The sequence below is a fragment of the Macaca nemestrina genome, chromosome X (genome assembly GCF_043159975.1).
Source record: "Macaca nemestrina isolate mMacNem1 chromosome X, mMacNem.hap1, whole genome shotgun sequence".
In the NCBI taxonomy this organism is placed as follows: domain Eukaryota; kingdom Metazoa; phylum Chordata; class Mammalia; order Primates; family Cercopithecidae; genus Macaca; species Macaca nemestrina.
In genome coordinates, this window is record NC_092145.1 from 91,382,244 (window position 1) to 91,396,495 (window position 14,252).

General features: G+C 43.8%; 1 protein-coding gene across 11 annotated transcripts in view; it reads left to right on the forward strand.

Annotated features, from left to right (window-relative positions):
• LOC139360590 (endogenous retrovirus group K member 113 Env polyprotein-like) overlaps positions 1 to 14,252 on the forward strand; it is a 150,091-nt gene that overhangs the window by 128,313 nt on the left and 7,526 nt on the right. For 6 of the 11 annotated variants that reach the window (XR_011618080.1, XM_071088350.1, XM_071088348.1 and 3 more), the window contains 2 exons: positions 3,099 to 3,226; positions 9,984 to 10,071. The gene's annotated coding sequence lies outside the window, so the exon portion shown is untranslated. Of the gene's footprint in view, positions 1 to 3,098; positions 3,227 to 6,571; positions 9,646 to 9,983; positions 10,072 to 14,252 lie in introns of those variants that run through there. The other 5 variants (XR_011618081.1, XR_011618079.1, XM_071088346.1 and 2 more) reach the window with 5 other exon arrangements.

Below are 14,252 nucleotides of genomic sequence, written 5' to 3' on the forward strand. Positions count from 1 at the left end.
CTATCATTGATTTATAGATAACACAGACAACTGCTGGGTTGTTAGAAATAAATATTCACTTTGTTGTATCATTTGCTCATTTCATTTCAGAAATTGATCCGTTATTATTTTACTCAAACATTTTATTATAAAATATTTAAACGTTCAGAAATATTGAAAGAATTAGGTTTTGAACATCCAAATATTCACAACCAACCTTCTAAGATTAACATTTTACTATAATTGATTATTTATCATATTTATGTATTTATATCACTATTAATTTATTAATATACCTTTTTATCTTTGCAAAATAATATTTAACATTAATAATGAAATATTTCAAACAGGCACAATAGTAAAGGGATTAACATAAATTCCTAAATGCATACCATCCAACTATTAAATTCTAACATTTTTATACTTGCTTTAGCTTCTCTTTAAACAAATAATTCATTACAAATGAAATTAAAACTTTTTTGTGCTATAATGTGATCCCATTTCCCTCTCCTTCTTATGTTTATCTTTCCATGTATATTATTAAGATCCTAGTACATATTTTAGTATATAAAAATAACATTTATGTTGTTTTGAAGTTTACAGTATTTACCAAAACAGTTTCATTTTGTATATTATCCTGGGGTGTTCCGCCCAATATTTTGTCTGTGAAATTGATGCATGTTGATCGTGTTAGCCCATTACACCATTTTGCAGACCGTCACCATTTTACAACTCCGATCAGAGTGGAAAATTCCACCGGGGCCTGAGCTGTGAGAAACATCCTGTTGGAAAGGTCCCAGGCCTAAACCCTGACGGCAATAAATTCATCCTGTCAGGTTCCACGTCTAACCCTGACTGCAGTAAATTCCTTCCTTTATCAACAGCCGAATACACCGCCCCCGCCCCATTTTCTCAACTATCCCCAACCTCTCCTGCCCAGGCCTAGAACTGCCCCAACCTGTAAGAAGGACTGGGGCTCCGATGCTAGCTGCAGGCCTTTCTCCCAATAAACCTGTGTTGCCCTTGAGCCGCCTCTGCTCCATTCCTTTCTCCCTTTCGTTCTAACATTTGGTGCCAAAACCTGGGATGGGGTCTGGATCCCACAACAGAGAGGTACTTCCTTGCAACCTGGGAAGGAAGAGGCAGCGGCAGCTGGCGTCGGGCTAATTCCCAAATCCTGATTGGCCTCCGGTTCCAAGCCCTGTCCATTTTCATCTTTCTATGGAGGAATCCTTTCTCTTGGCCCCATCCTCCCACCACTTTCTCCTTCCCCCTCTTTCCTCTCTGTGGCTCTGGCAAGGACCACTCCCATTGCATCTAACACCGGCCTCCAATTGTGGATGAGTTTCCTTTTCCACCCTCTGGATTCCTCTCATATTTCTACCTGTTAGCTAGAAAACCCCAGTGCCAGGTAAGAGGATTCCCCGGTCACCACTGGGTGACTCTGGCCTGCCTTGTCAGGGGATACCCTCAGAATGCTCACGGTCTGACCACTCTGGTTTCTGGGGAACCGTGGAGAGCTGCGAGGGGCACCCTGGCTCTTCTCGATCCCTTCTCATGGTTGTAATTGGGATACTCACTCCCCTACTTCACATTTTTCACGCTCCCAGCCACTCACATGGGACAGGGCTCCTCGAAATCCCCTCAAGACACCCCTGTCAGATGTCTCATCTGGAACCTCTGAACACTGGGATTGGCAGACTCCATTAAAACTAAATGCCTTATTTTCCTTTGTAATGTGGCCTGACCCCAGTATAAGTTGGACAATGATGGCTGCTGGCCCAAATGGGACTTTTGACTTTCAAATTCAACATGATTTAGAAAATTTCCTCCAGCACAATGGCAAGTGGTCCGAGATGCCCTATATCCAGGCTTTTGCCAGTTCCGTCTGTCAGTCCTGTTCATCTTACCAGCTGCTGCTCTTAAACAAGAAATCTGCCAAAATGCCTCCCCTTCCAGACAAGCCCTCCTCCTCCTCCTCCGATTTTTATCCAGCTGACGAATCCCTACCTGCCCCCCAGCCCCACTCCCACCACCATCTCCTCCTCCTTTCCCTTTGGCTCTACCACCCCCTTATTCCTATCTCTCATCTCTATCCTTTCCCCACCGTAACTGATCTCATTCCCAGCCCCCTTCTGCTGCTGAAAACCAGGCACAGGCCCAGAGGCCCTCTGACATCTTCCCCTTGTGGGAAGTTATGGAGACTGAAGGCATAGTCTGAGTTCATGTTCCCTTCTCTGTAGCTGGTGTCTCTCAGATTGAAAAGAAACTTTGCTCCTTTTCCACAGATCCCACATCCTTCCGCAAGGAATTTCTGTATATCACTCAATCTTACAACCTTACCTAGCATGACATTTATGTCATCCTCTCCTCCTCCCTCACCCTGGAGAACAGGGAACATATCTGGATCAGGCCCAAGCAGACACCCTCCACTGACAAGATGCTGCCTATAACCCAATCGCAACCCTAGCTATTCCCAGAGCTGACCCCAATTGGGATTATCAGGTGGCTTCTGCAGACAGACAGAAACTAGGCCATATGATAACATGCCTCCTAACTGGCAAGAATAAAACCGCCCTTAAGGCTATCAAGTATGAAAAGATAAAGAAATCACTCAAGGCCCCTGACAAAAACCCTGCTCTTTTTTCTTCCACCTTTCAGAGGCCATGATTAAATATACCACCTTAAGCCCTGACACTGTCGAGGACAGAATCTACCTCCACTTACGCTTCATTTCCCAGTCAGCCCCCGACATCCAAAAGAAACTCCAAAGACTGGAGGATGGCCCTCAAACCTCCCAAAGAGACTTAATCACAGTAGTGTTCAAGGTCTTTAACAATAGAGAGGAAGAAATAAAACCCCAAAGTTTAAAAGAGACCAGGCTAAATACCAGATACTGGCAGCTGCCATACAACAGGATTCCCCAATGCATACAAAAATCCTCAACCTCATGACAGTCCCCATCAGGAGCCTGTTTTAAGTGTAGCCAACAGGGTCCCTGGGCAAGAGTCTGCCCCAATCTCATACTGCCCTCAAAACCTTGCCCCATCTGTGATATCAAAGGACAGTGGAAGTCAGATTGCGCTCAACAAAACTCTTCACCCTGCTTGCTCAAACAGGTCCCGCAACCCAGGTTCCAGTCTGGCAAGCATTCTAGACCTGGCTGCTGAAGACTGACGGGGTCCAGGGTCTGCTGCCCCCACCGCCTTCACCACCTCAGAACCCAAGGTAACGCTGTCAGTCTCTGGTAAGCCCATACTCTTCCTTTTAGATCTGGGAACTAGTTACTCAGTTTTATCAGAATATTCTCGACCCCTCCTCAGTTCTTCTATCTCTATTGTGAGAGTCAGTGGAATCCCCTCTAGGCACAGATTGGTCCTCTATTATGCAACCTATTCAATACCCCCTTCATCCACTCCTTCCTAATTATCCCTTAGTGTCCTACCCTTATCTTGGGGTGGAACATACTGAGTAAATTCCAGGCCTCCATACAACTAGCCTCCTCCAATTCTACCCCTTTTACTTTACTCTGCTGCCCAGATGCTTCCCTCTCCTCCCCCTCATCTTCACTATCCATCTGTTACCTTCTGTCAATCCTGAAGTGTGGAACGTTTCTAAACCCACAATAGCCACACATCACATCCCAGCCAAAATAACCTACCAAGACTCCTCCATTTTCCTTCATCAGCCTCAATATCCCCTTTGCCCAGCCAGCCTCAGGGGCCTCAATCCTGTTATCTGTAAGCTTTTACAAGCTCAGATTCTCAAACCTGTTAGCTCTCCCCACAACACCCTTGTTTTGGCTGTCAAAAAAACAGACAGATTTTGCCCCTTGGTCCAGGATCTCCATGTCATTTACCAAGTGGATGTACCAACCTATCCAGTGGTCCACAACCCCTATACTCTACTCTCCCATATGCCCCCATCTACCACACACTTCTCTGTACTGGATCTAAGGGACTTTTTTTTTTTTTTAAACTATTCCCTTGGATCTGGCTTCCCAAAGTCTTCTTGCTTTCACCTGGTCAGACCCAGATACTCACACTTCTACCTAACAGTTCGTACTCCCACAGGGTTTCTGGGATAGCCCCCTCCTATTTGAGCAGGCTCTCACCGAGGATCTGACCGAGCTTCCCCTTGCTCCTAGCAACCTCCTTCAATACATCGATGACCTCTTTCTATGTAGTCCCTCCTTTGATCTATCCATCAACACATCACCCAACTTCTAAATTTCCTCCATGGCCAGGGATATCAGATTTTACCTACAAAGGTTTGAGTAGCCCAAACCCAAGTCACTTACCTTGGACTCACCCTAACCCCTAATTCTTGAGCCATGCTATCCCAATGGAAGGAACTAATACAGGATATGCCCCTTCACCACACCAAGAAGGACCCTTCCTTTTTGGGCCTTGTGGGGTACTTCCAACTATGGATCATTAACTTTGGCCTGTTGACCAAACCACTCTGCATGGCATCATGTGGGTCCATCCTAGAACATTTGGACTCAGCTTGCCCATTAACTCCCACTTGTAAAAACTGAAAGATATCCTTTTAATGTCCCAGCACTAGGACTACCCAACCCCACTAAACTCTTTACCCTGTATGTTCATTGTAATCAAGGCCTTGCCCGTGGACTTCTCTGCCAAACCTATGGCAATACTCCACAAGCCATTGCATACTTCTGAAAACAACTGGACTCTGTCATCCAAGGCTGGCCTCCATGCTTGAAAGTTCTGGGTGCAGTTACATTGCTGTCCTCAGAGGTACAAAAACTCACCCTCTACTAGCACATTACTATTGCATCTTCCCATAACTTATGGGACCTCATGAGCCATCGATCTCTTCTTTTCCTCCCGCCATCCAGCTTACAACAACCCTCTAACACCTTCCAGAGATGTAAAATTCTAAACCCAACCACCCTCCTCCCTATAAGTACTTCCGATTCTGAATCTCCCACTCTTGCCTGGACCTCTTAGCCTCCCTCTTCTCCCCTTTCCAGCACATTTCAGAAGCCCCTTTGTGGAAGGAACCCACATGGTTCATGGACAGAAGCTCTTTTAAGGAACCATATCTGGCAGCCGGCTATGCCACCATTGCCGAAAACAAACTGCTAGAATCCAATGCTCTCTCACCCCATATCACCTCACAACAAGCGGAACTACTTGCCCTAACCAGGACCCTCACTCTAGCAAAGGGAAAGAGGGTCAACATTTACACTAATTCCAAATATGCATACCACATCCTACAGTCTCACGCTGTAATCTGGCCGGAAAAGGGATTTTCTAACTACCAAAAGAACTGCCATAATAAATGGCAAACTCATACACAAGCTGATGGAGACAGCTAAACTGCCACTAGAGGCTGCCATTATCCATTGCAAGGGACACCAAAAGGCTACAGATGCCATAACTAAGGGAAACTTTTTAGCAGATTCGGCAGCCTGGCAGGCAGCCCTTAGAACACCATTGTTATTGCCCATTTTCCCTAGCATAAACCCAAGAAGAAAAAGGTACCCTGCTGGCTCCAGGGCTATTCATAAGGAAAGCTGATTTTACTTAGACTACAAACTCATCCTACCCAAGACCCAAAAACTTTCTGTTCTCACCCACATCCATAACCAATTCCATGTGGTTTATCGCCCCTTGCCCAATTTCTAAAAACCTGTATACATTCCCTTACAATGGCCGTCAGCTTGGACCGCCTCACTAAACGTTGCTCTGCCTGCAGTCAGACTACTCCTCAGGGACCCTTAGACCACCTCCTTTTCCCTCCCTTCAGGCCCAAAGGTCAGTTGCCGGGACAGGATTAGCAAATTGACTTCACTCATATGCTACCCCATAAAGAAAGTCTGATATCTCCTCACGATGGTAGATACCTTTTCAGGTGGATAGAAGCCTTTCTTACTACCTCTGAAAAGGCCTATACCTTCATCACACACATCATCCCTTGATTCAGCCTCCCCTCATCTGTACAATTGGATGATTGACCAGCATTTATCTCCCAAGTCACTCAACAGGTTTCTAAGGCTTTAAACATCATATAGGTTTTTCATAGTCTCCATCACCCCTAATCATTGGGTAAATTTGAACAGGCGAATGCCCTCTTAAAACAACAGTTAACAAAACTTTCCCTAGAGATCAAAATGAAAACTGAATATCACTTCTTCTCTTGGCCCTCATGTGCCTCAGGACCTTCCCCCAAAAACCTCTAAATCTAAGTCCTTTTGAACTTACATATGGACATTCTTTCATCCTACAGAACTTTGCTCCATCCCCTCCCTTATAGGACACCTGGCCAGCACTGCACCTCACTCAACACTTTGTCCAACAGTATGCTGACACTCACCTCCCCAAACCTGAGGATTCTTCCCAACTCACTTTCTTACACTTACAGCCAGGAGACTGCGTCTGGGTAGCAGACCTCTCGTCCCCTCTCCAACAAAATGGAAGGGTCTCTGTCAGGTTATATTCACCATCCCCGCTGCTGCAAAGTTAACATCCTTTCCCTATTGTATAAACCATTCCAAATTTTAAAAGGCACCCGACCCACTCTGAAGTCTCCTCACCCCAGAAATATTCTTCCTTTCCCACAGGACCAACCTCGCCGTGCCTAACAAGAATTCCAGAAGTCACCCATCTGAAAGGCACTGGCCCATGACACTCTCCACTTCCAATCTTAAATCTTTTACTTCATACCTTGTCTCAGATCTCTCCTGGTACCCCTTCCCCACGCCCTTAGATAATCCATCTCAATTCCTCATGCTAATCGAGGAGCTATGGCTGCAAGGCACTTTCCAGGATTTCACACCTACACAAATCTCCTTTTTCTCCTTTTGCCTTCTCTGCTTATGGGATATTCTGAGTCCCCACCCCCAATCACTGACAGCTGGGCCCCCTTCGTCAGCCTCACACACCACCTGTTAAGTCAGTCACAATCTCCCCTCTCCTCTAACTGTTGGATTTGTCTTTCTACGCACACCCAGTGATTCACGGCTCTTCTGGCCGACCTACTTACATGGACACAGACCAACATAAGCTTACACATTTTTTACTCGGCCATACCATTCTTGGCTGATTCATCCCTGAAGCCAGTTCATAACCTGGAAACTCAACTGAACACCTTTCCTCCAAACTCAGCTCTCTCAGCATGGTTTCAGGTAGGGCTGTTGCCCTCCTTCACCTAATAGTTTCTGGACTAACATCCATACAAACCAACACAACGTCATCTGAATCACCAATATGGGGGTACCATTTCTACTCAAACTTCCTTCATATCCCCACCCACCTTATGTCTCAGCCGAACCTACCCTAATCCAGCCCATGCCACAGTGGTGGGACAGGTTCCTCAGTCCCTATGTGGTCTTATTCTTACCATTGCACTCCCTGTAGACTATCAATTCTACACTCTAATTACAAAATCAGGTCCACCTCTGCCTGGCAGAAGGTGTTATGCTTTTCTGGCTCACTTACCATCCACACATCCCTGCACCTCACCACCGGATCCTCTCTTCTTTCCTACCATCCAATTCCCGGCTTCCCCCCGTCAACTCTGCTCTCTATGTCTCCAGTTTAAAGGTGCCCCCTGGAAAAAAAATTTAACAATTCCGTCACCTGCAACTGGTACCTTACAGCCACCACACCAGGGCAGCAATGGCTAACAGTTACAAAGACAATTTCTCTCTCCAAAACCAAACAGCCTTCATCAACTCCCCAGCCAAGGCTCCCTATCAGGCCCTTACAGGTGCCACTCTGACTGGCAGTTACTCAATTTGGCAGAACGAAACCTTTTCATGGCTACCTACCTTCACCTACAACTTCTGCCTCTCCACCCCGTCTCTTCTTTTTGTATGATACAAACTGATATCTTTGCCTACCAGGAAAAAGGAACTTGCACCCTGGTCTTTCAAGCTCCAACCATCAACATCCTACCCCCAAACAAAAGTATTCTAATTTCTTTAGAAGCCTCTATCTCCTTTTCACCCATAAGAAATAAATGGACTCTACACCTCATCACCCTGCTAACAGGATTAGGCATCACTGCTGCACTCGGCACTGGAATAGCAGGCATAACCACCTCAATCACCTCATACCAAATGCTATTCACAACCCTTTCTAACACCCTAGAAGATATGCACACTTCCATTATCAGTCTCCAACAACAATTAGACTTCCTCGTGGGAGTCATCTTTCAAAACTGGAGAGCCCTGGACCTACTAACCACTGAGAAAGGGGGTACCTGCATATACCTCCAGGAAGAACGCTGTTTCTGTGTTAATGAATCTGGCATTGTTCATATCGCAGTTCACAGGTTTCGTGACAGGGCTGCAGAGCTTTGACGTCGTTGCTTACTCCTGGTGGCAAGGATCATCCCTTCTAAGATGGATACCTTGGGTTGCCCCCTTCCTAGAACCCCTGATCTTCCTCTTCCTGTTACTAATGATTGGGTCATGCATATTTAACCTTGTATCCCGCTTCATTTCCCAAAGGCTGAATTGTTTTATTCAGGCAAGCATGCAAAAACACATTGATAATATCCTTCACCTTTGCTACGTCTAATACCAGAGCCTACAAGGAAGCCATTCGGAAGCTCCAGAACCCAGGCCCTAATCACGGCGCCCCTATCCAGCAGGAAGCAGCCAGATGATCAACGACGCCCTTTTTCCTTTTTATACTAAAGTAAGAAATAAGAATGTTAGCCCAAGCTGCACTATTTTGCAGACCCCCACCATTTTACAAACTGGTCAGAGTGGAAAATTCCACCAGGGCCTGAGCTGTGAGAAACATCCTGTCAGAGAGGTCCCAGGCCTAACCACTGGCCGCACTAAATTCTTTCATTATCAGCAGCCAAACACACCGCCCCCACCCCATTTTCACAAAAATCCCAGACCTCTCCTGCCCGGACCTATAACTGGTCCAGCCTGTAAGTGGGAAGGGGGCTCTGGCACTAGCTGGTACCCCCTCTCCGCAGGTCTTTCTCCCAATAAATCTGTGTTGCCATTGAGCTGCTTCTGTTCTGTTCTTTTCTCCCTTTCATTCTAACAGATCAAACTACTTTATTCAATTCTGACTGAGGTATAAATATTCCATTTTATGAAAATAATTATTTAATCCATTTTACTTTAGTTTTTGTCATTTTTTGCTGCCATAAACAGTATTCAATAAGCATTTTAGAATATATTTCTTTTTGCACCTGTGCAAAAGTTTTACTTCAATATAAATATCTTAAAGTAAAATTATTTTATTGAAGGACATACATTTGTGTTTTATCCCGTGGAACTTGAACAGGAAAAAAAGATCTTCAAAATATGGACTCCCAGGAATGTGAGTTTAGTACACCATAGTATAGTAGATCATACTGATTGTTACCAATAAACATAAAGGCAAGTGGAAAAATTTAAGATTTTCTACCTAGTACAAGGATGAAATACCAAAGTCTGCGTAAAAAATACACATAGTAGTCATAAATGATGAGAGATTATTATGACTGTTTTTCCAAAAGAGCCCCAAGGCCAAGCCTCTGGCTGTATAAAAGAAGCCTTTGAGATTCCCACCTTGTGGTGAAGTACCTAATCATGAAAGACTCTGTGGATGACTGATTGTCAGACCGTAAGCCTAAAAATCTATGAAAATAATGTTTCCCAAAAAGTTCACTAGTGTAGAGGACTACGTGCTCACAAAGGAGATGTTCAGATAAGTCCTGCTCTTGCAAACGAAGCAGGGTGTTCCCAGTAAGTCCTGCCCTTGCAAACAAAGCAGGGCGTTCCGTCCCTGTAAACAGGAAGGACAAAGGAGCCAGCTGCAAACAGCAGACCCTGGGGGCTTGTTTATGTGTAAACATCTTGAAAATCCAGAAAGTCAGGGAAAGGTCAGAAAAACAACAATGTGTCTTGTGACTTGGCAACATTCCACAAATGACTGTATAAAATAAAGCAGAGTGCACCATTCGAGGTGGCCGCCATGTTTGTCTTGTCTTGTGTTGTCTTGTGTGTTCATTCCTTTGTTTAGGAAACATGCGGACCCCAATATCTGGTGCAGCGAGCAGGGTCCGTGGCTCCATGAGAGCAAGGAACTGGAGGGGGGACACCCCGGGCAGGTAAATAAAGAAAGGGGGACCCACGGGAAAATTATGGGGAATTCCACCTCTCTGGCCTCTGGATATTTGTGGTTACTCCAGGGACTGTTGATGTCTATAGGAGTAGAAGTTAGTTAAGGAACATAAGACTTTGAAGCGATTGTTTGCCCATGTTGAACAACATTGTTATTGGTTTCAACATCAAACCAAAGTGCAGTTAAATTGAAAGGAATGGTTACAAGTGGTTGAAGTCCTGCATCGAGCTCATCAGTGAGGGCAAACGATGCCTCTGACTTTGTGGACTTTCTGTAGTTCCATTACTCAGGCATTAGAGTTACTTGAAACTGACTCAGAGCATGGCGATACTGCCACAGGAGGTGAGGCATCTGAAGCTTTAGAGAGGAATGATCCTAGAGAGGAACATATTTATGCCCCGGTTGTTGAGGACAAGGAATTGGAAAAAGAGCTAATGCCTCCTTCATCTGAAGGAAATTCTGATTTGCAGCGCATTTTAGGGATGTTACAACTGTTGTTAAAATTGCGAGGTACCTCTGCTCCTGTTTCTCCTATCTCTCCGCCATGAGCCTTCCCTGTTACCTTCCCTTTTGCTCTTTTGGAAAAGGATTTCCCTTTGCCTCCACCTCCAACCTCCCTATGTCAGGTCAGGTTTTCTCTGTGCCTCTTCCTCCTGTAGGAGAAAAGAAGGAATCGAAGGAAAAGGATGATTTTGAGGAATTAGATTTATTCCCAATAACATGGGCTGCTTTCGGCCCCAATGCTCAGTTCCCAAATGGTGGCCAGAATGTGACTTTTACAGACCTACAATTTAAATTTTTGAAAGAAATGAAAGCTGCAATTTCTAATTATGGACCTCAGTCGCTGTTTGTTCTTGGCCTTCTTGATTCCTTCTCTTTAGAACATATGATGATTCCTTTTGACTGGGAAACGTTGGGACAGGCTGTCCTTGATCATTCGCAATGGCTTCAATTAAAAAGTTGGTGCTGGGAGGAAGCAAGAGTACAAGATAGAAAAAATGCTACCCGAAATCCCCCAGGACCTACTGAAGAGCAGCTTACGGGTTCGGGACAATACGCCACTCTTAATGCTCAGGCAGGCCTAGATGATATTGCTCTCACTCAGATTAAAGCCTTGTTTATAAAAGCGTAGACTAAGGTTGAAATAGCGGGTAAAACTTCCTTATCTTTTGTAAAGATCCTACTAGGAGCCACTGAGCCGTATCTAGATTTTGTAGCCCGTCTTCAAGATGCTGTATTAAAGACTGTAGGTTCAGGCCCTGCTGCTTAAATTCTTTTGGATACTCTGGCTTTTGAGAGTGCTAATCCCGAGTGCCAAAAATTGCTGCATCCTCTAAAAGCTAGTGGAGCTGATTTAGATGAATACATTTGGGCTTGTGCAGGTGTTGGAGGAGCTATTTACGATGCTCAATTGTTTGCTGGTGCACTTTCTAAGGCTTTAAAAGGCAATTCTAAACAAGGTATATGCTATCTATGTGGGAAACCCGGTCATTGTAAAAAGGAATGCCAAAAAAATTAGGCTCTTCTGCTCTAAAAGAAAAAAGGTTACCATCTGATATGTGTAAACGATGTGGCAAGGGTCAACATTGGACCAATGAATGCCATTCAAAAACTGATAAAAGTGGGAACGTATTGTCACACCTCTCGGGAAAGGGGAGCCGGGGCCCGCAGGCTTGGGGCCCCAACAACTACAATGCAGGCCTACCCCAGTACCCAGTGAGCAGTGGGTTACAACATCAAGGAATGACCTCGAGTCCTCCTTAAAGACATCTTACCCTACCCCAGTTTCTCAGCTTTATGCTGCCACTAAGTAGAGTGCCGCTGCTGACCTAGCTATTGTCCAACCTTATACTTTATCTCCTAATGGAGGAATATATAAGTTGGCTACTGGAGTGTGTGGTCCTTTGCCAAAGGGACATGTAGGACTTTTACTAGGTCGAAGCAGCAGCGCTATGCAGGGGTTAATGGTGGTCCCAGGAATTATTGATCCTGATTTTACTGATAAAATCCTTATTATGGTACAAGTCTCACAATTTATGCGCCTAGAGGCAGGGGAATGTATTGCACAATTTTATTGCCTTTTTTTCCTTTCTTATCTAGAGATGTGTCGCGTCAAGGAGGTTTCGGTAGTACTGGGAAAACTGTTTTCTGGGAAACTTTAGTTTCTGATCAAAAACCTTTATGTTCATTGCAAATTAATGGGATACTTTTTGAGGGATTAGTCGACACAGGAGCGGATGTATCTATTATATGTTTGGCTCAATGATCTGATCATTGGAAAAAGAAACAAGTATCGGTTACTCTATCCGGCCTAGGTACTGCTTCTATAGTCTACCAAAGTGTCAAGCCCCTGAGCTGTGTAGGACCTTGAAGGACAACAAGGAAAAGTGTTCTTTTATATTGTTCCCATTAATATTAACCTTTGGGGCTGTAATCTTTTACAATAATTTGGTGCCTTTTTAAGCATTCCTCATATTTCTTCAGCTGCCAAAAATATGATGTTCAAAATGGGCTACAATCCTTTAAACTCTTAGCCACTGTCCACAAGCCTCAAGCTTTACAATTAAAGTGGAAAACTACAACTCCTGTTTGGGTGGAACAGTGGCCATTATCTAAAGAAAAACTTAAGGCTTTAAAGAATTTAGTTAAGGAACAATTGGCCGAGGGGCATATTGAACCAAGTACTTCTGCATGGAATTCCCCTGTGTTTGTCTCGGAAAAAAAAAAAAAAAAAAGGCACTTATTAACTGATCTTAGAGCTGTAAATACTTGTATTCAACCTATGGGGACTTTATCCCCTGTAGCAGAAGAAGAATTGTCATTTGTAGAAAATAGAATTAGTGAAGCTCACCTTGATTATATTGCACCCAATCTTCCACTTTCGTTGTGTCTTTTTCATACTCCCCATTCGCCAACGGCCGTTTTACAACAAAATAATAATATTCTGGAGTGGCTATTTTTGGCTAATAACGCCATTAAGAAAATTCACCCATATATTGATAAACTGGCTACATTAATTATTAAAGGATGACATCAAGCTCGTCAGTTGCTTGGTGCTGACCCTATAAAAATTATTACCCGATTATCTAATCAATACATTAAATATCTGTTGGAAATTCATGAGGGTTGGCAAGTGGCTTGCACTGAGTATACTGGTTCTTTTTCTCAGCATTGTCCTAGTAATAAATTATTTGCTTTTCTGCAACAATATTCTTTACTGCCATATAATCCTATCTGTTACACTCCAGTTAAAGGTCCCACCTTTTTTACTGATGCTTCAAGCAATGGAAAGGCTGGATACTGGACTTCAGACAATTCAAAAATTTCTCACTATCCATTTAAATCAGTACAACAAGGAGAACTTTTTGCCATTCTTATTGTTCTACAAGACTGGCCTCAAACCCCTTGTAAATATAGTTAGTGATTCCCAATATGCTGTATGTGTAACTAAATATATTTCTCAGACTTCTTTACCATTATTTCCTCAAACTCCTTTACAAAAATTATTTTCTTTATTATTTGTAACTCTTACTTCCCACACTGCCCCCCTTTTTTATCACTCATATTCATTCTCATTCAGCTTTGCCAGGACCTTTATCTTTTGGCAATAGTGAGATTGATTCTTTACTTATTGGCAGTGTCCAACGGGCTCAGGATGAGCACCAACTACATCATGCTAATAGTTTAGGATTACAACGGCGATTTTCTATAACACGCCAACAAGCCCGAGCTATTGTCAGAGCCTGCCCACCTTGTGCTCCTATTATTGCACCTTTTTTAAGTCCAAGTATTAATCCTCAACGCATTCAACAAAATCACATTTGGCAAATGGATGTAACTATGTTCCTTCCTTTGGTCGTTTAAAATATGTTCATCATACTATTGATATGTGGTCACATTTCCAGTGGGCTACGCCATTACCCTCTGAAAAGGCTGACTCTGTTATTACTCATTTACTTACTTGCTTTGCAGTTATGGGAGTCCCTGCTGAATTAAAAACTGATAATGCCCCTGCTTATTGCTCTCGCAAATTGGCTGCCTTCCTCTCTTTATACCATATTAATCATTCCACTGGTATTTCATTTAACAGTCAAGGTCAAGCAATTATTGAAAGAGCCAATGCTACCTTAAAATTACAACTTTTAAAACTAAAAGGAGGAGATGGGC